General features: G+C 42.9%; 1 long non-coding RNA gene and 1 pseudogene across 2 annotated transcripts in view; one reads left to right on the forward strand and one right to left on the reverse strand.

Moving 5' to 3' along the window:
• The window catches only part of LOC144306684 (ATP synthase peripheral stalk subunit d, mitochondrial pseudogene), a 114,893-nt pseudogene extending 103,820 nt beyond the window's left edge, over positions 1 to 11,073 (reverse strand). Inside the window, exon 1 of the transcript XR_013373795.1 lies at positions 11,066 to 11,073. The product of XR_013373795.1 is annotated as an ATP synthase peripheral stalk subunit d, mitochondrial pseudogene (transcript). The remainder of the gene's footprint in view (positions 1 to 11,065) is intronic.
• Positions 1 to 25,571, forward strand: part of LOC144306686 (uncharacterized) — a 156,868-nt gene that overhangs the window by 126,456 nt on the left and 4,841 nt on the right. The window lies entirely within an intron of this gene.

Here is a 25,571-nt window from a genome sequence, read left to right on the forward strand (position 1 = left end):
CCTTCCACCAAGGCATCATATGATGTCAAAGCATCCCAAAGCCAATTGTATTAACTACATCTTTTATTTTCTGTATTCCGATGCTTTGACATCTGAGGGCTTGCTGACCTTGAAGTGAGTGTCCCTTCCAGTGGGATTATTTTTAGAGATAAAAAACAGCTCACTCCATAAACACACCTTTCAAATGTAAACCAACCCACAACCAACCACCTCCTTTTTCAGGATCTTGTATTCTAGGCAACTATTTACCTACACTAATCACCTTGGAACAAGGTACCTGACAACTAGACAGAGACCAGATAGTCTCTATGTCTCATGACCTGTTGAAATGATTCAATCTAGCCAATCATAAACCTGCTTACCCTATTCACCCATTTCTTCTCATGGAAACCACAATAAAGGCTCTTACTGGTTTCCCCTTATCCCTCTGACTCCTGACCAACACCAGAGCTTCCCTGTGTGGTCCCTGTGGTGTGGCATGCCCCCTTCTTTGAGTTCTGTGATTATAATAAGCTTTCTTCTAAATACCAGTTGTCTCCTGATCGGTTGGCATTACCCAGGCTAAAGCCTATATTTTAAAACAATCTTGTGTTTATCTTTGTTCTGACTACATGGTATAGAAAGGCAATGGTTTTTGATCTGTATCCCCAGCTAGGACAGGGATTGTATCTAGAGTCAAGTACCTAGTACACGGCAGGCATATAACACATAGTTATTGAATTTGACTCAAATTTTATTTATAGTAGGTCCATCCTCTTAATTATTTGGAATTTTCTCCACCTCTGAGACCCATTTAAAAAAATTTGAGTAGAGTTGATGCACAATGTTACATTAGTTTCAGGTGTACAACATAGTAATTCAACAACCTTATATATTATGCAATGTTCACCACTAATGTAGCTACCATCTATCTACATATATTGCTACTGAAATATCATTGACTGTATTCTCTATGCTTTGTCTTTTATTCCTGTGATTTATTCATTCCATAACTGGAACTCTGTAGCTCCGACTGCCCTTCACCCATTTTGCCCAAATCCCTCCCCCCTCCCCCCGGCAGCCATCAGTTTGTTTTCTGTATCTATAGGTTTAGTTTTGCTTGTTGTTTATTTTTTCATTTGTTTTTTGGATTTTTTTAAGAGTCCACTTACGAGTGAAATCAGATGATATTTGTCTTTCTCAGTATAATTTCTTTCTTTTTCTCTCTTCTTTTTAAAAATACCTGTACTGTCAACATACCATGTTGTATTAGTTTTAGGCATACAACACAGTGATTCAACAATTCTATACATTGTTCAGTGCTCATCACTAAGTCTGACTGAATTGGATTTCACTTAGCATAATGCCCTCTAGGTCCATCCATGTTTCCTCAAATGGCACCATCTTATCCTTTTTTATGGCTGCAAAATATTTCTGTGTGTGTGTGTGTGTGTGTGTGTGTGTGTGTAGCACATTTTCCTTATCCATTTGTCCAACACCCATTTTTAAGCTACAATGGCTAGAACTCCTTGTGCCATTCCAAGCCAGGACCCATTGCAAGACTGGGAGAAAAAGCACAGGAGTGGAATTAGCTGTTCAAGTTTTCAGCCTTGGTTCTGCCACAAGCTTGCTATTTTTCTAGCTGGATTATTTTATACAATATCTAGAACTTAGCTACTCATCTATAAAGTAAGGCCTGTGACCTACATAGTCTTTGAGACAGTGCTGCCTACAAGAACTTCCATGGTGACAGAAATGTTCCATGCGCTGTCCAGTAGGGCAACCATTACTTGTAGCAACTGAAAACTTGAAATGTGGCTAGTGTGGCTGTATTGGAAGCTCAGCTCTAAGATCCCTCCCATCTTTAAGATATCACTTCTTTATGTTTTTCTTCTACACATTCTTTTCCCTCTAGTCTTGTTTTCAAGTCCTAATACATAAGATTAGAAAACTCAGAGATCTTTTTTATTTTTGTTTGTACAAAATATCAACATGTTATGACATAATTAATGATAAAGGAAACTTTTTAGATAATTATTTTGGAGAACTAAAGAAAAAAATCAAAAGGATGCCCTAGCTGCAGAGCATAGCAAGGTGAGGCATGAGCCCTGGGAGAACCTGAGCAGTGCTGTGAGCAGACAAGATTTGCCTGCCACCCCAGCTCATTCAAGGTGCCATGCAAACATTCCCTGTTGTGCCTCTACTTCTGCCTAGAGACGTGAAGTGGGGTCATCCATGCATCTGGAGGCTGCTGTATCTGCCCAACCAGTGGGAAATGACAGTTTGGAACGCAAAGACCTGTCACCACCTATGCACTTGTGTCCTCAGTGCATTTAAAAGGGGGCCACTTGTGCACAGAAATGCTATTGGAAGAGTAGTGCTCAGATGGTTCTCAAAGGTCTCCCAAGGACACTTGGCCATGTCTGGAGATATTTGTTACAAATTGGGGTAGGGGGTGCTATCAGTATCTAGTGGGTAGAGGCAGGGATGCTGCTAACCATCTTAAAATGCACAGAAGATCCCCCCAACCCTGCTAACAACAAAAAACTATCCACCGTTCTAAATCCCAGTAGTGCTGAGATTGAGAACCCCTGATTTATACCAGCGTTCTATCATTGTATACTCTTGGATATCTGAATTTTTTATTATATTGATCAACTCAAATACTCAGTCTTATGTGAAGGATATATTTTTCTATTTTGTTCTTTAATAATTTTGGCTTTCTTTTCCTTTTGGTGTAGATATGCATGCATATATTTGTATATATTTTCAAGTGGGCTATAATTTGTAATTCTGAGTTGGCTGTAGAAACGCGACTTCATGTTTATAGTTAAGTAATACTTTCCAGACAATATTCATCAAGTATTTAGTATTTCATACATATTAATTAACCATGAGCAGTCTTGCAAGATGACATTGTTTTCATTTCATAGTGAGGGAAACCAGGATGGAATAGGGAATAAATCATTTCCCCAAGGCTGTAAGAAGATCAAGTTTCAAACATTCAAATATTTCTATTCCTTGGATCTTTATATACAAAATAATTTAGCAAATGATTATTTTTTTACCTTAAATGGCTCAACTTTTTATTTGCTCTGCCTTTAAAAACTAAGTTTTAAGGTATACTTTACATATGTTGAAATTTAAATGTACAGTTTGATAAGTTATGGTTCTTACTAATTTCCAAACGTATTATTTACAGCAAAATTTGTTGAGTACAAAATAAATAGATTTAAGATTTATTGCACAGATTGACTATATGGCATTTTAGTACATGGGAAGGTTAACGGTTCTGATACATCAATAAAATCTCACTAATTTATACATTGGGGAAAAGTCCTGTGTGACTGAATAGGAGCAATTTTGAATTTTAGGCTGTTTGTTAGAAAAAGTGTTTCATTACTCCTTAGGCATTAGAGATCCTGCTATGAAATCACAGTGTGACTTCAAGCAATTCACTTTACTTGTTTGAATCTCAATTTCTTCATCAGAAGAGCCAAAGGGATTAGATTAATAGATCTCTCAGATCACTTCCAGCTCAAAAGTTCTATGACTTTCAGTTAATGCTTTCAGGACACTAACTGAACTCACTTCCTGCCAGGAATTCCCTTCTGTGCTCTCCATTATCCCACGCTCTCCTGGTTTTCCTCCTCCTCCTGCTGCTCTTTCTTGATCTCCTTTCCATCCTCTGCCTCTGTGCTGGAATTCCCCAGGCTTCGGCTTCGGACCTCTGATGCTGGAACTGCCCATTCTTTGTGGTTGTTGCTGCCACCTGCCTTCTCATCACTTCCAAGTCGATCTTTCTCTCCCCCAACTTCTCTGCTACTGGCCTCCTGGGAGCATATCAAAGAGCTTTGTACGTGGATGCCCACAGGCACGTCCAACTTACGTGTCCAGTGGGACTCCCCTTCTTCTCCCCTCGACCCCATGTGCTGTACCTGTTTTCCTTAATTTTATGTGAAAACACCAGCATTTATTTCAATCTCAAAATAAGTCTGAGGTGTTATTTTCCCACCATAGGGAATCTGTCTACTAGAGAAGAAAACACTGAAGCTCAGAGAATGGCGGAGAATGTCTGTGGCTACACAGCTAGTAAGTTGGTGGAATTTGGATTTAAACTCCAGCATCTCTGACTCTGAGACTAGAGCTCTCACCCACGGCCCTGAAACCCTCCTTTGCCCAAGCCAGAGCCCTGGGAGTTGTCCTCAGTTCCTCCCTCAACACTCACAGCCAGCCAAGGCTGGCACCTGGACTCACATGGCTCTCAGAGCAGCTCCTCAAACCTCTGCCCTGGCTGAGTTCATTCACTCTCACCCTCACCCAGTACAGCCATGCAAGACTGGGAGAAAATAAACTCAGCCCCTGCCTCTCTCCAGTCTTCCCCCTTCAAACCACACTTTGCATTTAGAGAAAAGTCCTTTTTCTACAGCAAAGATCATGTCACTCCCTTGTTTAAAAGCCTTTGGTGGCCGTGCACAGCGTTCAGACAAGAGCAAGCCTTTCCACTTACAGCAGGACTCTGTCGGCTTCACTAGCAGGGCGGCCCATCTGCATTATCTGTGGATTCTGTATTTGCCAGTTTGCTTACTCTCTACAATGTATTTGTAATTCCAAAATCAATACTCCTGGCATTTTTGCATAATTCACAGACATGTATAGAGTGGCAAAAAAATTCAAGTTGTCTGACATGCGCATTGCCAAAGGAGGGTGAACAAGGTGACACTCTGCCATCAGTTTCAACTTTCATGCTATAAACAAATATCCTGTCTATAGTCTGTTCAGTATCGTGTTTTTCACATTTTTGGACCTTTATTGGGGATTCACTGTTTAAAATGTCCTCCAAGCAGAGGGCTGAAGTGCTATCTCATGTTCCTAAGTGCAAGAAGGTGGTGACATGCCTTATGGAGAAAGTACATGAATTAGATTAGCTTTGGTCAGGCATGAGCCACAGTGCTGTCAGCCATGAGTTCAATGTTAATAAATTAACAACATATATTACACAAAGTGTGTTTAAACAGAAACAAAAAAACAAAAAAACAGAAACAGAAACAAGGCTATATGTTTTGGCTGGTTAATGATGATGTGGCCATAGGTTCACAGGAGCCTAACCCTGTATTTCCCCTAGTTCAGCTAGTTCAGTATTCATGGCAACTTTGTTTTTGAGTATAACAATCTCAAAGAAAGAGAATCAACTGTACTTTCCCCTAGTCTGTGGCTTGTCTGTTCATTTTCATAACAGTAAGTTTTGAAGAGCAGAAGCTTTTAATTTTGACATAATCCACTTAAATTTTAAAAACATTTTATGGCTTGTGAATCTACAGGTTTAATGCAATTCCTGTCAAAATGCCAACAGCATTTTTCACAGAACTAGAAGAAACAATCCTAAAATTAGTATGAAACTACAAAAAAATCCCCCAGAGCCAAAACAATCTTGAAAAAGGAAAGCAAAACTGGAGGTATCACAGTCCCAGATTTCAAGTTATACTACAAAGCTATTGCAATCAAAACAGTATGGTACTGGCACAGAAATGGACACATAAATCAATGGGACAGAATAGAAAACCCAGAAATAAACTCACAACTATATGGTGAATTAATCTCCCACAAAGCAGGAAAGAATATCCAATGAGAAAAAGACAGTCTCTTCAACAAATGGTGTTGGGGAAAGTGGACAGCTACATGCAGAAGAATGAAACTGGACTAAAGAAAGAAACTGGACTACTTTCTTTCTTATACAAGAAACAAAAATAAACTCGGATTAAGGACCTAACTGTGAGACCTGGAACCATAGAAATCCTAGAAGAAAACACAGGCAGTAATTTCTCTGACATTAGCTGTAGCAACACTTTTCAAGTATGTCTCCTGAGGCAAGGAAAATAAAAGCAAAAATAAACTATTAGAATTACATCAAATTAAGAAGTGCCACACAATGAAGGAAATGGTCAATGGAGCTAAAAGGCAGCCTACTGAATAGGTGAAGATATTAACAGATGACATATCTGACAAGGGATTAATATCCAAAATATATAAAGAACTAAAACTTAACACCCAAAAACCAAATAACCCAATTAAAAATGGGGAGAAGACATGAACAGACATTTATCCAAAGAAGACACACAGATGGCCAACAGACACATGCAAATATGCTCGACATCACTGATTATCAGGGAAATACAAATCAAAACCACAAAGAGATATTGCTTCGCATGTGTTGGAATGGCTAAAATCAACAATACAAGAAACTACAGGTGTTCACTAGGATGTGGAGAAAGGGGAACCCTCTTGCACTGTTAGTGGAATGCAAACTGGTGCAGCCACGGTAGAAAATAAGTTTTTTCAAGAAATCAAAAATTGTACTATCCTACAATCCAGTAATCACACTACTGGGTATTTGCCCCCAAAATACAAAAGCATTAATTCAAAGGGATACCCAGTGTTTATTGCAGCATTACTTACTTTTTTTTTTTTTTTTAAGATTTATTTATTTGAGAGAGAGAGACAACATGGGGGGACGGACAGAGAGAATCTCAAGCAGACTTCCCACTGAGTGTGGAGCCAGACATGGGGCTCAGTCCCACAACCCTGAGATCATGACCTGAGCCAAAATCAAGAGTCATAAACTTCACTGACTGAGTCACCCAAGTGCCCCTGCAGCATTATTCATAATAGCCAGGATATGGAAGCAACCTACCGTGCACAGAAGTTTCACAACAGCCATGTTTTGTTTTCAAAATGGAAAGAAAACTTTATTATTTGTACAGGAACCTAATAGAAGCAGTAGAGGAAGGGAATCTACACAGAAAGGAAAGTAATAGTAGGCAAACTGGGTACTTACAACATCCAACCAGGGAAGCCCCATGGAGAGAGCCAGGCTGAAGCACAGATCGAGAGGCCTGGATAGACTGTCCTCCCCTCAGGTGAGACTTCCAACTTCCAAAAGTATATAAAAATAAAACAATTCATAAAATTTTATGGCTTGTGCTTTTTTGTGTACTAAGAAATCTTTGCCTAACTCAAGGTGACAAAATTTTCTCCTATGTTATGTTACAGAAGTTTTATAAATTTAGCTCTCTTATATTTAGGACTATCTCCTACTTTGAATTCATTTTTTTTTCATTTATTTTTTTTTATTGGAGTTCAATTTGCCAACATATACTGTATCACCCAGTGCTCATGAATTCATTTTTGTATGTAGTATGAAGTAAGGGTCAAAGTTCTTTTTCCTTCTCCTCCTCTTCCAACTCCTCCTCCTCGTCGTCCTCCTCCTCCTCGTCCGCGTCCTCCTCCTCCTCCTATTCCTCCTTCTTCTTCTTCCACTACCATTTGTTGAAAAGCCCACCTTTCCTCATTGAATCACTTGACAAAGTACTTTTGTTGAAGGCAAATTGACTACATTGTGTGAGTGTATTTGTGGATTCTACTTTGTTTCACGATCTATGTCTATCCTTATGCCAATACCACACTGTCTTGAAATCTTGAAATCAGATACTGTAAGTCATTAACTTGTTCTTTTTCAAAATTGCTTTAGCTATTCTAGGTCACTTGAATTTCCATATAAATTTTAGAATCGGTTTGGAAGTTTCTGTTTAAAAACCTGCTGGGATTTTGATTGGAATTTGACTGAATCTACAGGTCACTTTGACAGGAATTAACATCATAACAGTATTACATTCCAATTTTAAATGGTATATTTTTTTATAATTGAGATTTTATTAGTTTTTGTTTGAACATTAATACTCAGGCATTATGAACAATATCCAAAGATGTATGGAGATCACCCAGTTCTGTTAGGGGTAGCAAAGATCAGGCCACAATTTTACAAAGTATGAGAGAATAGACATTAAGGAATTCAATTCTTTAAGACATATTAAATCCATGTTCGTGACTCCAAATTGCCATTTACTGATCCTTCTGCCAGCTTATGTAATATTAACATTCAAACAGTGAAAATCTCTTTTTTATTTCAATATCCCAATGTTTTGGGGTGCCTGGATAGCTCAGTTGATTGACCATCTGCTTTAGGCTCAGGTCATGATCCCATCCTGGGATCAAGCCACATGTCAGGCTCCTTACTCAGCGTAGCCTGCTTCTCCCTCTCCCTTTGCCGGCTGCTCCCTGTGCTTGGGCTCTCTCTCTCTGTGTCAAATAAATAAATAAATAAATAAATAAATAAATAAATAAAATCTTTAAAAATTTTCCACTATTTTTTGATGAGAAAAATAAACAACCAGCACTTCATTTCACTTCTTAAAAAAAACAGGCATTTCCACTTATCTACATACATTTTAAAAAATGCTCAGTTGAGATTCCTTTTTGAAAAATATGTTTCTTGGGTTATAAAACTGGTATTTACAAAACAGTTGGTAAACTATGTCCCTAGATTTTATGGGAAGAAAGATTTAGGACCACTGATAAGACTCAGTGTGGGTTGTTAGTCAGATTTGGCTCCCTTCTCTCTTTCATTGGAGGCTGGCCTTTCCTTTTTTTTTTTTTTTTTTTTTTTTTTTTTTTTGGCCTTTCCTTTTTTTATAGGCAAGCCTTCTTCATTTTTCATTTTCTTGATTGACCACTTTGTCTTTTTGTTCCCCTTTTACCTTTTGTTTCCGTGTGTGTGTGTGTGTGTGTGTGTGTGTGTGCTAACTTCTACTTTTGTAGGAACAGATTTATCTGATAACCTTGTCTGTCTCCTCTTGGGCTCCTCCTATATTGTCCCTCTGGCTTAACTGACTTTCCCCTGGGCATCTTGGGATAATTTCACCAGGGAGAGGGCTGCTTGGCTACTGAGTAGGAGATTTCCCAAAAAGGAGCTACCTGGCTACTGTGTCATCACACTCACAGTGCTGGGACCTGATGCTGTTGATGGGTGTTTTCTGTGCCTCCTGGATCTGGATATCCTTCTCCAGATTAAGGAAGTTTTCTGCTACTTCTTAAAATAAATTTTCTGCCTCTTTTTCTCTCTTCTTTTGTGACTCTAATAATATAAATGCTGTTACACTTGATGAGGTCACTGAGTTCTCTATTTTCATGTTGCACAATTCTTTTTCTCTTTTGTTCAGCTTCATTATTTTCCACTATTGTGTCTTCTAGGTCATTAATTCATTCCTCCAGCCTGCCGTTCACTGTATCAAGCTTGTTTCCAATCTCATTTACTGCACTCTTCATCTCTGATTGATTCTTTTTTAACTCTTTTATATCTGTGGTAAGGGTCTCACCGATGTCTTCTATTCTTTTCTCAAGCCTTATGATTGTTGCTTTAAATTCTCCGTCAGTCATCTTACTTATGTCTATTTCACTTAGATCTGCCTGTGGCCTTATCTTGTTCTTTCATTTGGGATAAATTCCTCCATTTCTGCATTTGTCTAAGTCTCTACCTTCTTCTCTGTGCTAGAAGAAGCCAATTATGTCTCCTGCTCCTGAAAGTAATGGGCTTATGAAGAAGAGGCCCTATAGTGTGCAGCATGGCGCTTCAGTGTGCAGCATGCACTATGCTGTTGTGTTTTGGCTGCCCTGTCCTTCAGGCCAGTCATCTACAGAGGCTCTTCTTGCCTGCTCCGGGCAGTGTTTGACTCCTTGCCTGAAAATGGGAGTTTTAATTAGGTGTGCTCTGGTCTGCTTGTGAAATGAGACCTGACATTACCTCCACCAGAACTGAGGCTCTGTAGAACTCTCTGATCTGGAGACATGGTGTGGGCAGAGGTGTGTGCTGGTTTTCTGGAGTGGGAGGCCCATCATACTGGGACTGAGACAAGCTTGACTGAAGGGCTGTCCTTCCAGAATGCAGAGAGTGGGGCTTGTTGTAAGCAAGTTAGGCAGCTAGTGTTGGTGCAGCACCACTTCCTACAGGTGGGTCTGTGTTTTTGATGAGTTGTGGGGAAGGAAATGGCTTTGTTCCCAGAAAGGCATTTCTGTGAATGCTGCCTCTCAGGGATGCACTCTGTGAAGAGCAAATAATCTCCTCTCTGTGTGCTTCAGGAATTCTTCAGATCACTGTTTCCAGGCTGCCTCCCTCCCACTCCTTGAGTTGTTTGCCTGCTTCTCTTCAGGAGCAGTGCAGTGCCCTCTAGGTTCTCTTTTTGTTCTTTAAAACATTTATTTATTTATGAGAGACACAGAGAGAGAGAGAGAGACAGAGAGAGAGACAGAGACAGAGAGGCAGAGACACAGGCAGAGGGAGAAGCAGGCTCCATGCAGGGAGCCCAATGTGGGACTCGATCCCGAGACTCCAGGATCATGCCCTGGGCTGAAGGCAGTGCTAAACCGCTGGGCCACCCAGGCTGCCCCCTTCATATAGAAGTTATACATATTTTGTTAGATTTATTTCTAAGTATGTCATTTTGGGAGGTGCTAATGTAAATGGTTTGTATTTTTAATTTCAAATGCCACTTGCTCATTATCAGTATATAGAAAGCAATTGAGTTTTGTATACTAACTTTGTATCCTGCTGTCTTGCTATAATTGCTTAGTTCCAACAGGGTTTTTTTTAGTCAGTTCTACATAGATAATCTATAGATATCTATATCATGTATAAACAAAGATAGTTTTACGTCTGTGTACCTTTTTTTTCCCTATTGCATTATCAAGGACTTCCAGTGCAATGTTGAAAAGGAGTAGTTAGAAAGGACATTCTTGTCCTGTGTCTTATCTTAGTGGGAAAGTTTCAAGTTTCTTACCATTAAATATGATATTACCTGCAGATTTTTTATAGATAGTCTTTATCAAGTTGAGAAAATTTCCCTCTACTCCTACTTTACTGAGAGTTTTTTTTTATTTGCAAATGGATATTGGGTTTTATCAAATGCTTTTTCTGCATCTATGACATGTCTATTTATGACAGATTACATTAATTGATTTTTGAATGTTGAAACAACTTTGCATACCTGTATAAATCCCACTTGATTGTGGTGTATAATTCTTTTCATACATTGTTGGATTGTGTTTGCTAATATTTTGTTGGGGATTTTTGAGTTTATGTTCATGAAAGATATTAATCTATAGTTTACCTTTCTTCTAATACCAGTCTGTTTTTAGTATTAGTGTAATTCTGGCTTTATAGAATCAGTTAGGAAGTAGTTCCTCTGTTTCTAACCTCAGAAAGAGATTGTGGAGAATAGATATCATTTCTTCCTTAAATATTTGGTAGAATTCACCAGTGAACCCATATAGGTTTGTTGCTTTCTGTTTGGGAATGCTATTTACTCTTTAATAGGTATAGATCTATTCAGAAAGACTATTTCTTTTTGTGTGAGTTTGGCGGATTGTGTCTTTCAAGGAATTGATCCCTTTTTCTAGGTTAATAAATTATTTGTGGCATAAAGTTGTTCAAAGTATTCCATTATTATACTTTTAATTTTCATTGGATTTGTAGCTGTGCTCCTCTTTCATTTCTGATATTAGTAGCTTGTGTCCTCTTTTTATTTTTATTTATAGTGTTACCATGGTATATTTTCCCATTCATTTGCTTTTAATCTATATCTTTATATTGAAATTTTTTAAGATTTTATTTATTTATTCATGAGAGACACACCAGGTGTCCCTACATATATCTTTATATTTAAAGTGGGTTCCACAAGAGCTAAAACATGGAAAGAGCCCAAATGCCCACCAACTAAAGAATGGAAAAGAAGATGAGATGATAGATAGATAGATAGATAGATAGATAGATAGATAGGGGAATTTTACTCAGCCGTTTGCAATGACATGGATGGAACTAGAGACCATTATGCTAAGCAAAATAAGTCAGAGAAATTCAAATATCATATGACTTGTCTCATAGGTGGCATTTAGGAAACAATACAGATGAGCATAGGGGAAAGGAAGGAAAAATAAAATAAGAAAAGAGAGGGAGGGAGGCAAACTATAAGAGACCCTTAATTAGAAAAAACAAACAGGGTTGCTGGAAGGGAGATGGGTGGGGGACGAGGTAACTGAGTGATGTGCATTAAGGAGGACACTTGATGGAATGAACACTGGGCATTGTATGCAGCTGATGAATCACTAAATTCAACTCCTGAAACTAATACTCCACTATATGTGGACTACTAACCTGAATTTAAATAAAATCTTGAATGAAAAAAATAATAAAGTTTCTTGCAGACAAAATATAGTTGGGTCACGTTTTTTAATCTCCTTTGGCAATCTGTTATTTGTTTGTTTCTGTGTTTGTTTGGCGATCTCTTTTAATTGGTACATTTAGATCATTGACCGGGGCATGTGATTGTGATGATGCCCTAGCAGGTCCCAATAGCAAACAGCTCTTGTTGGATATATTTCAACGGTACATAAGAAAAGGCAAATAATGCACTTGGTACAATGCCTAGGACATAGCAAGTGCTCAGTAAACCTTAGGCATCATTATTGGCATTACGATTTTTGCTTGTCAGCTTCAAAATTTACCCCTTGGATGTTCCTCATAGTGCCTTAGTGGGACCAAAGAAATTGCTGTTTATTACTCTGTCTTGTTCTATTCATATATTGTCACTTCTAACACTCTGTTTCAAATTACATCAAAGTAAGCATTCATTTAGCTGACAACCTATCACAGGGCATCTTTCCATGTAAAATGAACCAATTTATAGTCATTGCTGACAGCTGGTTTTTGAAGGAAAGGCCATTTTCCTTAGTTGATTGTGAAGAACAGTGATTAATTCAGCTCATCAGACTGCAGCAGCAAATGCTAAAAAGGGCTCATTGTGTGAAGCGCCCCCCACCCCCCCCAACCAAGTCTCTTAAAACCTACATTTCCAAATCTGTCAGAATTTCCTGAGCTTAGGCTGGACTTCAGAGGTCACTTCATCCATCTACCCTCCCACCTCCTACACTATTTTTAAAGACTTCTAAATAAAAATAGGCCCTGTTTTTCCTTGGCAATGGGCCATCAGGAGAGGCGAATTTGGCAGCATCCATATTTTAGGATTCTGTGGACTTAAGAAAGGGAGGTCTCCTCCAAAAAGTGACTTGCCAGTGCTTGAAAGGGATGAATTCTGATGCTACCATAACAAGAAATGCTTACAGAGAAATCCTAAATGGTGAGATTGGTTGCTGTACTCCTCTTTGCATCTAGTGGGAGAGGAGGTACGTGGTACCATGGAGTGGAAACAGAAATTTGTTACTATGATACCCAAAGGACACTTGCTACAAGAGACATCACTGTGCTCCTCCTCATGGTCTCCTGTGAGGAGAAATTTTGAAGATCGTATTCAAAGTGACCTCCAGGACCTCGCTGTGGACCCTTCAGGAGAACTCTGGGGGTAGAAAAGACTAGGAGAAAGTAGGGAAGGGAAAGAGGGAATGAGTAGCAAGAGAAGGGATCTCCAAACACAAATCCCTGTGGAATGGATGCCAACTAGATGGGATAAGAGGAAGCTGAACTGTGTTCTGGACTGTGATCAGGTGGCCCTGAGGGCATTTTCCTTCTAGTCACACCTGTTCACTGAACCAGACATCATCATTGCTGACCCTCGGGTTCTCTCTGCAGATCCAACCTCAACTCCCTGCAGATTCATCTGAACCCATCTGCAGAGCAGGGACCACAATGAGGGGCAGAAGGGGTGTCTGAGGGTGACCTCACACCCTCTCAAGTATGCCCTGCAACTCTTTCAGCAGCCGGTCCCAGAGGTCCACATTCACGGGAGTCCCCAATGTTGAGAATGTGCTTGCTTTCTAGCCCATATCATCGGTCTGGGGGGGGGGGGGACAGTGAAAACATAGACACCCGAGCCTCTTCATGGTGGCCCAGATAAGAATTTAGGAAGCAAACTTGCTTCCTATCATACATTTGCTTATCATATGATTCACTGAAGGAGGGAAGAGTTCTGCTGTCTTGGGAGGCATGTTGAATCCAGGTGGGTTGAACGTGGGTGTTTCAAACAGCTGCCCTTTTGGCAAACCTGGTCAGAAAGTTGACTTTCAAAGTTTTGGGCCGTCTGTGCCGGGAGGGGGAGATTTATGGCAGATCTTTTCTTTTCTTTTCTTTTCTTTTCTTTTTTTTCTTTTCCTTTCTTTTCTTTTCTTTTTTCTTTTCTTTTTTTCTTTTCTTTTCTTTTTTCTTTTCTTTTTTCTTTTCTTTTCTTTTTTCTTTTCTTTTCTTTCTTTTCTTTTCTTTTCTTTTCTTTTCTTTTCTTTTCTTTTCTTTTCTTTTCTTTTCTTTTCTTTTCTTTTCCTTAGGTCTATTCTTTATGAAGCAGCGGTGTCGCTGTGCTCCGTGGGTACATCTGCACATCCACGAGCATGGCAGAGGGTCAGATTTCCAGAACGGTTGGCAAGAACTGTGCCCCTTATTTTCCAGAGAACACACACTGCTCTGAAAGGAAGAAATAGCTGGTTTTCCTCAAACTGCTGAGCCAGGAAGCAAGAAGCCATCTCTCAAAGGCAGCAGCAGTCGGCTCCAGTCTCCTATGCGGAGACAGTAGGGTCCTTCTTCAGGAGGGAAGAGAGACTGCACAAAGGCCCCGGAGCTAGCTCGCACGGCTGCCCCAGCCCTAGTAGGCCCTGTTTTGTGCCTGGAAACACATCTAGCCGAGCAGGTCAAAGGGGACCCATTCTGCAACACCCAGAGCAAAACATCTTCCTGTTACTGCTGAACTCAACGTGCCGGGAATGAGCAGTTTCATACCTTCTGCTTGGTTTGTCAAGACATTTTTAAAAATGCTGATGTGACTGCGAGTCATTTCCCAAGACCCATGAGGCAGATGTCAGTAACTGGTCATGTTGTTATTTACTGGACGGTTTGTTGCCTCTCGCCTCGCGGTGCTTGGGAACCAGGCCCTATTCTGCGGAGAGAGCAGCCTCTTGCAGTTGATCCAGTGAGTTTGTGAGTTGAGCCTTGAATCATTTGCTTGATAGATTTTTTTTTTTCCTTTCCCTGGAAACAGGAAAAAGACTTTCCCCCTAAGCCTCAGGCAGTAGGGCTCATGCAGGAAGTCCCTTTCCTTTCCTTACGGAGAAAACAAAGATGCACACATGTTCCCAGAGAGCTGCAAACACAGCTCTGCTTTCAGCAGTGGCTGGGACCCTGCATCACCTTCCCCTCCCCTGGGCTGGGCCCAGTGTAAACCACCACATCTTGGGGTTCCTTCTTTCTTACACAGGCTGCGTTGTAAGTGGGAGACACAATCCACAAGACTTCACAGGGCCTGGGTGGGTCACACGCATACCTCTATGTAACACGAACCAACCCAGAAAGATGGTGACTTGACTGATTCATAAGGATTCTTACCAGTAATACAGTCAGCATCTTAGGGCTTCAGGTCATCACCCCGACCGTCTGAAATGGCTTTTTTTTTAAGCCCGGAGATAGCCCAGGGGCAGACATCCAGAGCTTTCAGGGTAGGTCTCAGCACCCATGTGTCGTTCACCTTTGTAGCCTGGATGGGCTCCCTAAAATGCTTTCCCAAGCCCCTGGGCCTACCCAGGACCCCTCCAGTTGCTCAGCTGGCCAACCAGTGAAACATTCCCAGCCGCAGCGGAGGTGGATGCCTCGAACACCCACAGATGATCACTGACCGCATTTGTGACTCTCACTGCACCTTCAGCATCTCTTCTCGCAGAGATCCGAGGCCAAGAAAGAAGCCACCAGTTGTTGTTTTTGGAAGTGGACAGCCTGGTTTTCAGTTTTCCCATTGAGTATTTGCTAAAATAGCGTCTTAGGAGTGTGTTATGAACTCTGCCATCGTAGCTGCAGTTCCTTGGGACATGGATGGCATCTTATGGAAAGTTCTGGGGGTCCCCTCCAGCCACCTGACTCCCAGCAGCTCCCCCAGCTTGTAGGAGTTTAAATCACCTCGTCTCTTCTCAATTTTCCCCACTCCCTTCCTCCCTTTATGAGTCTTTTTCTCTTAGGAGTAATTTCCAAAACACCTCAGTTAAGTTTTCAGGGTGCTTTAGATTTTCTTCTTTTTCTTCTAAATAAACTTTTTAAAATCAAGGCTAATGTTCATACAGAAAACCAGACATTCCCTGAGGGTTCAGCTCACAAAGTGAACCCATGAATGTAGTAGGTGCTCAGATGAGGAAACGGGATCTCAGCAGCCTCCTGGAAGACCCTTCTGCTCCTTCCCGTCACTGCACTGCCACAAGGCTAACCCTCAGGTGACCTCGTTACTGGAAATTGACTTTGCTCAGTTTTCAGATTTACTTACATGGATCCATGCAGCAGGAGCCCTGTGGGATTCATCCCTGTGGCCGAGCGTGGAATTGCTGATGAGTATTCAAAGTTGTGGTTTTCTCCAAAAGAAACCCTCAAAGCATAACAAGTGCAAAGGAATTTTAAAACCAGCTTGGGTGGAGCTGGGAGATCTGAGGGTCTTTGACCTCATGAGCTGAGCTGAGCTGGAGGTGGAAGGTGAGGAGCCACCTGGCCTCTGCTCTGCCCTGAGACGTGCTCACAGGACAGTCCCAACTTCTCTCTTTCCATCCCTGATGCGATGATTGAAATGATGACAAGTTAAATGTCATTTGTTGTCTCGAGTTGACATATCGAGCTATGCGTACCTCTTTGAAAGTCTGCTCACCTGAGATTTGGATTCAGAATAAAGTGGATCGATTGAGAATCTAATTCCGAGAGACGTAGGGTCAGGACCAATCAACCAGTGAATTAATCAACAGGCATTTGTAGGCGCCTCTTTACTTTTCCTTCACTCACCTCTGCCCACAGGTTCTGAACTAACACCTTCATTTTTCAAATATGCAAATGGAATTACCGTATCATAGAGATAAAGTGCAAACAATTATTTTATATAGCATCGATTTAAACACAACTTAGAAATTAAAAAATGCCCAAGGTGGAGACCTGCACATAAAACTGGGGCACCAGAGTCATGCTCTGGGTGAAAGTAAAGAGAAATGACTGCTGTGCAGAAAGGTCGGTGGGGAAACATGCCTGCCTCCATCTGGAGACATGGGGCAGAGAGAAAAATAAAACTTCCATGAGGCTGTGTACCACAAAACAGTGTTCCGGTCACTCAGTGGATGGAGTCCACACTAGCAGGCATAGAATTCATTCTGAAGTAGCCTCTGCTTGGAGTGTCCCAGGTTCTGACAGAAGCAAATGCAGGTATTCCCTGGAAGCAATCAGACTTCCATCACAGTCACTGCAGTTGTAAGATGCCACCAGTTGTTAAGATGCTTCAAATTTCAGATCTGTAGAGTGTGAATCCACGACATTAGGTAATAACATGAATAACTCGAAGTTCTCGGATTTGTGGTAGAGATGGAAGAGGAAGCAGACACACTCTCTAGTACCTAATAGGCTCAGTAAATTGTAATCACCACTGAGTAGTGTTCAGTCCCTCTGTATTTATGAATAGCTAACCTGGAGACCACCTGCAAGTCTGGCCAGAGAGCAAAGTAAAAGTAGCAGCGGAGAAGCCGGGAGCGGCCAGGGACGGCTTCAGAGACAACAGAGGTCTGGAGACTGGCTGTGAAAGATTGAACAAGTAAAGGGAAGAGAATATTCCAAGCTGTAGAAATGGTATGAGCGGAGGCTTGGAGGTGGCTGTGAACGAGGCATACGAAGGAAAAGGGAAGAGATAAGGCGGCAGGAGATGAGTCCCGCGGGGCAGATGTGAGAGGGAGCGCACTGGGGCATCTAGAGCTGTGATGGGATTCAGCAAGTGTGCTGTAGGGAGTGCATTAGGCCAGTGTGCTGGCTGACTGGCTGCACTGGTCCACCCAGTGGACGAGGAGAGCCCCTTGGCCAATAGGGTGGCTGTAGGATGGAGAGGAAAGGGGTGCCTGAGAAGACAGGAGAAAGGTGAGCAGGATTTCAGTCTACTGATTTGATAAATGAAAGAGATGAGTACAAGGGAAGGGGTAACAATGAAGAGCCTTCCCTTCTCCCAGCATGGACCTGAGCCCAAGGGGGAGGCAAAAAGCACGTGGACCTTACAGAGGCTACTCTAGGACAACGCGCCTGGGGAGGATGTCGGGTCTGCTGTTCCTCTCTCCTGGCCTGCCTGAGTCCTTCTCTGCCTGAGGTCCTACTCTCTACTTCCCACCAACCCAAATGAATTAATTTATAACCTTCTTCATTTTCTCCAACTTCCCAGAGTCAGCCTAAACCTCACTCATCCAGAGCGCACCTTGGTTGAGCCTTTGACAAAAATGGCACAGGAGCCCCAAACAGAGGACTGGTTCCCTTATCTCCTTCCTTTCCCTTTCAGTCTTTCCCCTGCTTCTCTCTGCTCTGGGATGGTTTGTAGCAGTGGGAATTGGCAGGGACAGCCCCCAACCCCAGGCAAAAATGACTGAAAGCACAGGTCTCCCACCGATGAACCGGCACAAAGAACAGAATGTTTTGAATGCTTCTAGAACCTTCCAAATTCATCCTCACTATGCATACAAATAATCCACCCTGAGACAAACAATCCAATGGAAAGTAACATGAAGCTGAATGGAAGGAAGTTGGCAGGTCAATAATAATAATAATAATACAAAGACAGCCTCATGGTAATTGAAAAAATAAAGGTCTGATATTACCAAGTGTTGAAGAGAATAAGGCAGATGGAGCTTGTAAAACAGAAAGTGCACATTATACCAAAATTCAGGGAGGAATCGGCCACTTTCCACTAAAGGTGAAGATGGATATGTGGGGGGATCCAGTAATTCACCTACACTCAAGGAGTCCCAGGAAAGACTCTGTGCGGAATGTCTGTAGGAGCAACAAAGCGGCAACAGGCTAACCTCTCAGCAGGAGAGTGAATCAGCCAGACTCCAGTCAACACAGACACAGCCGTGGCAGTGGAGCAGGCGTCCACAGCAGGATGCTGAAAGGAAAACAGGCGGGAGATATCCTCGGTGGTCATTCGTGTACATGCAAAAACACTCAAAACAGCAGTAGATGCTTATGGAGACAAATACGATGCAAGGTCAGACCTGGGCGGGGGAGCCTGCTGCCTTCTGCACAACGTGGCCTCAGCATGAGGCTGTGAGGGGGCCCATGTGATCCAGGGTGGGAGCTCTCCCCGGATCGGTCACCATTTACTCATTTAAAAAGAGAGATAAATATAAAAAATAGTGAAAGGGAATAAAGGGGAAAGGAGAAAAAATGAGTGGGAAATATCAGAAAGGGAGACAGAACGTGAGAGACTCCTAACTCTGGGAAGTGAACTAGGGGTGATGGGCAGGGGGTGGGGGTGAATGGGTGACGGGCACTTGACGGGACAGACACTTAGGGGGGCACTTGACAGGATGAGCACTGGGTGTTATTCTCTATATGTTGGCAAATTGAACACCAATAAAAAATAAATTTATAAAAAAATAAAAAATAAAAAGAGATAATAAATAAAAAATAAAAAGATATCTGCAGTCACATAGTAATCATGTATTTTTTTTTTTAATTTTAGGGCTGAGTATGTAGATGCCGGTTATTTTATTTTCTTTTTTTTAATGAATTTTTTTTTTAAGATTTTATTTATTTACTCATGAGACCCACAGAGAGAGAGGGAGAGAGAGAGAGGCAGAGACACAGGCAGAGGGAGAAGCAGGCTCCATGCAGGGAGCCCGATGCGGGACTCAATCCCTGGTCTCCAGGATCACACTCTGGGCCAAAGGCAGACACTAAACTGCTGAGCCACCCAGGGATCCCCATTATTTTCTATGTTTGAAAGGTTTCATGATTTTTGAAGAAAGTGAAACAATAAATTATAGCAAAGCTTTCATAGGAATACGTTACAATGTTCGCAGTTTTTAGCACCAGCAGGAGAGCAGCACGATTCCTTTCTCCCCTTGATTTTCTGAGTTTTGTGACTGTAGCATATTTATAATTTAAAAAAGAATTAGAGATGGTTATTTTAATTTGTTTAAAAAGTGATTATATGGAAAAGATAAATGAGGAGAAATCTATGGCGTGGTTCTTGAGGCCTGTGGCTTTGTATCAATCTCTTAGCAAAGAGGGGCCCCTTTGTAAGATGCGATTAATAAAATCCAGCGGGGAGGGCATTAGTGGGTTCTCTATGAGAGGGCTCACGTCCTACAAAGAGCACAGTGTTGCTAATTCTGACACCAATATTTCCGCAGGAGTGAATCGATGGAATCTTCCTGAATGTGTTATTTATGGTACCAAATGAAAAAGATCTTGTTCCTCAGCCAGACTCCAGCCAGGAAAAGGCCAGACAGATTCGTATTCAGGTTCTTATTGCCCGAGTTAAAAGCAGTATCTTCATGGTCACCAAGGTGAATTCGGCACAAAGTTTGCTGAGTTAGCTCCTGGGCCTGCAGGAGAGGGCGCATCCAACCCACAGCTGCACCGATGGGCCCAGGCTAGCTGCTGGGGTCACCACCTGTCAATACAGTTCCTCAAACCCTGATTCCATGAATGCTGGGAAAACCGGCGTCCTTCTCATATTGGCAGGGAAGTGGGAAGTTTAAGATTCCGCGAGGTCACTTCTTTTTTTCTTCTTCTGGAATCCTCTTTCCCCAAATTATTGATCATCTTACTGTGTTGTTCCTCTTGAGCTTGCAGCGTTCCCACTGGGGGATTCCTCTCCCCTCAAGGTTTGAGGAAACGGGGTGTGTGTGGGGTGGGGAGGTCATACAGGTGACTCCTGCACCACAAAACCTTCCCCAAATGACCATAATTGCAGATAATTAAAATCCTTGTTATTGCAAGTCCCTGCCGCCTGTAACTTCTCACCGGTTCTTCTTTCAAGCCGAATCCCGTGTAACTTTGTTTTTTACTCCTCTCTGTCTACCTTTTAACATTTTTTTCCCCCTCGTCTAGAGTCTCCTGGCCTTTCACTCTTGGGCTACTCTAAGGACATTTATTAAATGGGACACTTCTGTTCATGGAGTCCCGCTCCCTCTTGGCTTCGCCCCAAGGGCTATTTATTTCACAACGAAGTGATGCCCCCGAGGGTATGTCGAAAAAGAACTCTCCATGCCAAGGGAAAGCCTGCCACAGAGGTTAAATGGTCGCCACCCTGTCCCACAGTGCCACCCCGGCCTCACCCCCCGATACGATCATCTGAGAACCGGAGAGTATTCAGGACAGCATTGGCTCACGTTGTGCCAAGTGTGAAATAAGTGATCAAAGCAGTGCGTTTTGCAGGTATTGGTGTGGCAGCGGGGAGAGAGCTGAGGCGCCACCTGGTCCCGCAGATCACTGGGATCGTGGAAGTGAGAGAAACCGAGGCAGAATGTTCAATGACAACATCTCTGAAACTGGCCTTTGCCTCCTCAGGCTGATTTCATGGGGGGGGGGGCGCTTCCCCTTGGCTAGAGGTGGGGGGCAGAGTAGTCAGCGCTTCTCGAGGGGAGTGGGGGTGGGTCGGATTGCCAAGGACAGAGGGAGGGCCGTGTTTTCCTGCCTGGAGATGGGCGTGAAAGAACATTCTAAACAGGAAAAGCCCTGAGTCCTGGCCCAGCGGGGCAGGGAGCTAATTTCTGAAGGCAGAGCGACGGTCAGAGCCACCTGCGCCATCGACGGCCTCTTGCACCAGACACGGTGGAGAACCCGCAAGAGAAGGAAGCCGAGGCCTCCCCGCAGCCTGAATGCTGCCTTCGGCCCTTCTGGAAGGCAACCTGCTGCCAGCACACGTTGCCCAGCGCGGCGCTCCGGCCACAGCAGCTACTCGGCCTGTCGAGTGGATGGAGAACAAGCAGACGTGGGACCTAAGGACTAAGTGATGACATGACCGATTGCAGCTCTGCCTCCAGATTCCTGGGGTCTCACCCGTGCCCGAGACGACAGTTGGCTCCCGGGTGAACCCAGAGGCATGACGTGGCTGCATCTGAGACGCCCGGCTGCCTGCGAGAGCCCTGATCTGAGCTGAGGCCATCTCGGGGAGTCCGGGTGAGGGGGGCTGTGGCTTGGCTGCGGGAGGAGGGGGACGTGTGCACCCTCATGGCACCAACGGGGGGCAGGGCTGCGGCCTCCTTGCTCTGGCTTTTTGGGTTCTTGTTTTGTTTTGTTTCTCTCTGTGCATTTGTGTCATTATGATGAGGAACTAGTTTTTCTTCAATCTCCTTTCCATTTGTAGATTCGGGACGACCCTGGGGTGGCCGTAGCCAGGGCCTGGTGGGGGTCACGGGACCACTTCAGGGACACTTCAGGGACAACAGGGCTTCTCATCTTTGAAGTACTTTCTTGACAGCTGTTAAAAGGGCCCTGATGCTCGGAAGGGGTGTTGTAAGAAAGGAAACAAATGGGGCGGGGGAGAGAAAGTACCGGCAGGTCCTCAGAATTTGATCCTCCCAATGGCCCCCAAACCTATACAGAAGTGGATCCTTGGACGGCAGCCTCCCCTCCAGATGGCAGCAGTGGCTGTGACCCTTCCCACTTGGGCTGGACGCCACTCCAAGCACTAATCACCCAGCACGTGAAAGTGTAGTGAGTGCTTGAGGAGAGGACATTTATTCAAGCACACGGAATATTTTTTTCTTTTTTAAAGATGTATTTATTATTTGAGAGGTGGGGTGAAGGAGCAGAGGGAGCGGGAGAGAGAATCTCAAGCAGACTCCCCGCTGAGCGTGGAGCCCAGACACGGGGCTGGATGTCACGACCCTGAGGTCATGACCTGAGCCAAAACCGAGAGTCAGACGCTTGGCTGACTGGGGTACCCACGCACGCCAAGGACACAGGATTTCTGAGAACTCTCCAGTGGTGCATTTCCACTGCCTGCTCTTCTTCTGTGGCTGCAACTTTAGATCTTATGTACATCCTTTCTGCATACGACAAGGTGAAGCACCTGTGGGACTTGAAAGACTTAACCATTTGGCACCGGGCACACGATTTTACAGCGAAGGGCCCTTCCCAGCAGGTCTGACGCTGGCACAACTGTTATGGGACAAGTGCTTCCTATTGTCCACCGACTGGCTCCCGTGAGTTCTCTGTATCCACTTCAGGTCTGCTGACCCCCGAAGCAGACCGCGGAGCCGGGGAAGAGCTATTGCTGCCTCCCGCGGGAAGGTGTGTGCTCCAGTATCCCAGCCGCACGAATCACTTTCTAGCCGATCGGCAATGAAACGTGACCTAAAACAAGCCTGCTCTCGGAATGATCTAGATAGAAAGGGGGAGTAGGGCAGGGAAGATGGCCCAAGTGGTCAGGAGAGCTTCTTGTGACCTGCTTATGATGACAAGGGTGCATGTCACCCCCGAGCGACAGAGACGGGCACTGCGTGGTATTGCATAAAACCTCTGATTGCCGGGATGCGGGCGAGCGGGTGACTGTCACCACTCACGTGCACGCATACCTGCGGTGTCTCGCCTACAAACTGGGTGGTAAGATACTTGTGGTCAAAGATCACTTCTTACACATCTTTCATCCTTAACAGCGCGTCACACTGAAACTTGCTTATTTTGTGGACACTTACTGCACCTACACCAGCAGGAGCCGGTGACTCGCCGACCCAGGAAACAGAGCCCAGACAGGTTGACTAGTCTTACCGTCACCCCTGGTGCAGGTTTGCACTAAGTAAAATATCTGCTGAGTGCAACATATCCACTAATTATCCTAGAGATAAAAAAAAAAATTTTAGGAGAGAAACTTGATTATGAAAAATTTCATAAAATTTTCATAAATATTGAGAAGAAAAATAGTAGAGTGTACTAGACCTCCATGTATCCGATAGCTTAACCGTGATCAACTCATGCCCAGTCTTTTTTCATCTAGACACTCCCTCTGGGTTATTTTGAAGCAAACCTCATATATCACATTATTTTGTCTGTAAATATTTCAGCAGGGCTCTCTAAAATAGTAAAACTCTTTAAAAAAATAACCATACTATCATTACCCTACCTAAAGTAATTAACAACAATTACATAATATCATCAAAGACGCATTGATTTTGCTGCCTCGTACATTTTTTTTATATAGTTTGTTCAAATCAGGATCCAAAGAAGTTCAAATCGTTCCAATTAGTTGATGTGCCTCTTACATCTTTTCTAATCTGTACTTGCTCCTTTTCTTTCCTTGCCCCTTTTGGAATACATTTGTTGAAGAAATCAAATTATTTCTCCTGTAGGATCTGGATTTTGCTAATTGCATGCATGAGGTACCTTTTAGGATGTGTCTCTGTCCTCAGGCTTTCCGGTAGTTAGATCTTGGGTTCTTTGGTGTTTTGTTTGTTTTCTGTTTTGTTTGGGTTTTTTTTGGGGGGGGGTGGGATCCAGGATACTTCACAGGTGGTTATCGTGGGAACCACAGAATGCCTGGTTATTCATGCTTACTTAGATTGTGTCATTAAAGATTGCAAAATGGTGATTTTCTAATTTTTAAATCATCTCTTCATTTTGTTTGCTGGAATGCTTCTACGAGAGAAAGTTTTCTTTATCAATACAGAAAAGGTCAGATAAAGCCTTCATGCTTTCCTCCTATTTACCAGTTTTTAAAATATTAAGTTGGTCTCCTAGTACAGGGGCAACCAGCAAACTGGTGTCATTGTTGTTGTTTCTGAGTGTCAGAACAGGCAGGTTTGAACACGGAATGTGTGTCAGTCCATTACTGCTTTTGTTCTTACCGATGCCCAAAGGGCCACAGCGTCCGCAAGGGGCAGCCTTAGAGACATCGTCTCAGGGATGCCTTCCGTTTCTAGAGCGATGGAAGTTCCGTGCAGCTGTGTAGATGTCATCCATATCGTGGGGACGTAGCTGTGGTTCGTTAATTCTCACCGCTGTATAATTTGCCATTATGTGAATATACCATGATTTATGTGACCAGTTAATGTCCAAATGGTTTCTACTTTTTCGCTGTTATAAATAACACTGCTCTGAACATCTTTTCTCCTAAAGCACATGAGCAGGAGCCCCTAGAGCAGAGCCACTTCGCTTTTTCACATCAAGGCACACGCGGAAAGTGATAGTCTGCATCACACATGTGGGTAAATTTTTTTTTTTTTTACATGTGGGTAAATTGAGGTGATATTGGGTTATCTATAGGGGCTTGGTGAAAAAAATTCATTACACTTTTCACGTATTTTCTAATTACAATTCTCTCTTCTTCTGAATCTTTCCTCTTCTACCCTTGGCCTGTCTTCACTAATAACATTTCGATTCCAAGGATTTCTTTTTTTCTTCTCTTATTTTATTTTTATTTTTATTTTAAAGATTTTATTTATTTATTCATAGAGACACAGAGAGAGAGAGAGAGAGAGAGAGAGAGAGGCAGAGACACAGGCAGAGGGAGAAGCAGGCTCCATGCAGGGAGCCCGATGCAGGACTCAATCCCGGGTCTCCAGGATCATACCTCAGGTTGCAGGTGGCGCTAAACCACTGCACTACAGGGGCTGTCCTCTTCTCTATTTTATTTTAAATTTTTAAATTAAAATTCAATTCAATTAGCATATACTGTATTATTAATTTCAGAGGTAGAGCTTAGTGATTTATCAGTTGCATATAACACCCAGTGCTCATCACATCACATGCCCTCCTTAATGCCCGTGACCCAATTACCCCGTACCCCCACCCACCTCCCCTCCAGCAGCCCTGTTTGTTTCCTAGAGTTATGAGTCTCTTATGGTTTGTCTCTCTCTCTCTCTCTCCGTTTCTGTTTTATTTTTCCTTCCCTTCCCCTACGTTCATCTGTTTTGTTTCTTAGATTCCACATAGGAGTAACATCATGTGATATTTGTCTTTCCCTGACTGACTTATACCACTTAGC

Source organism: Canis aureus, chromosome 37 (assembly GCF_053574225.1).
Source record: "Canis aureus isolate CA01 chromosome 37, VMU_Caureus_v.1.0, whole genome shotgun sequence".
NCBI lineage: Eukaryota > Metazoa > Chordata > Mammalia > Carnivora > Canidae > Canis > Canis aureus.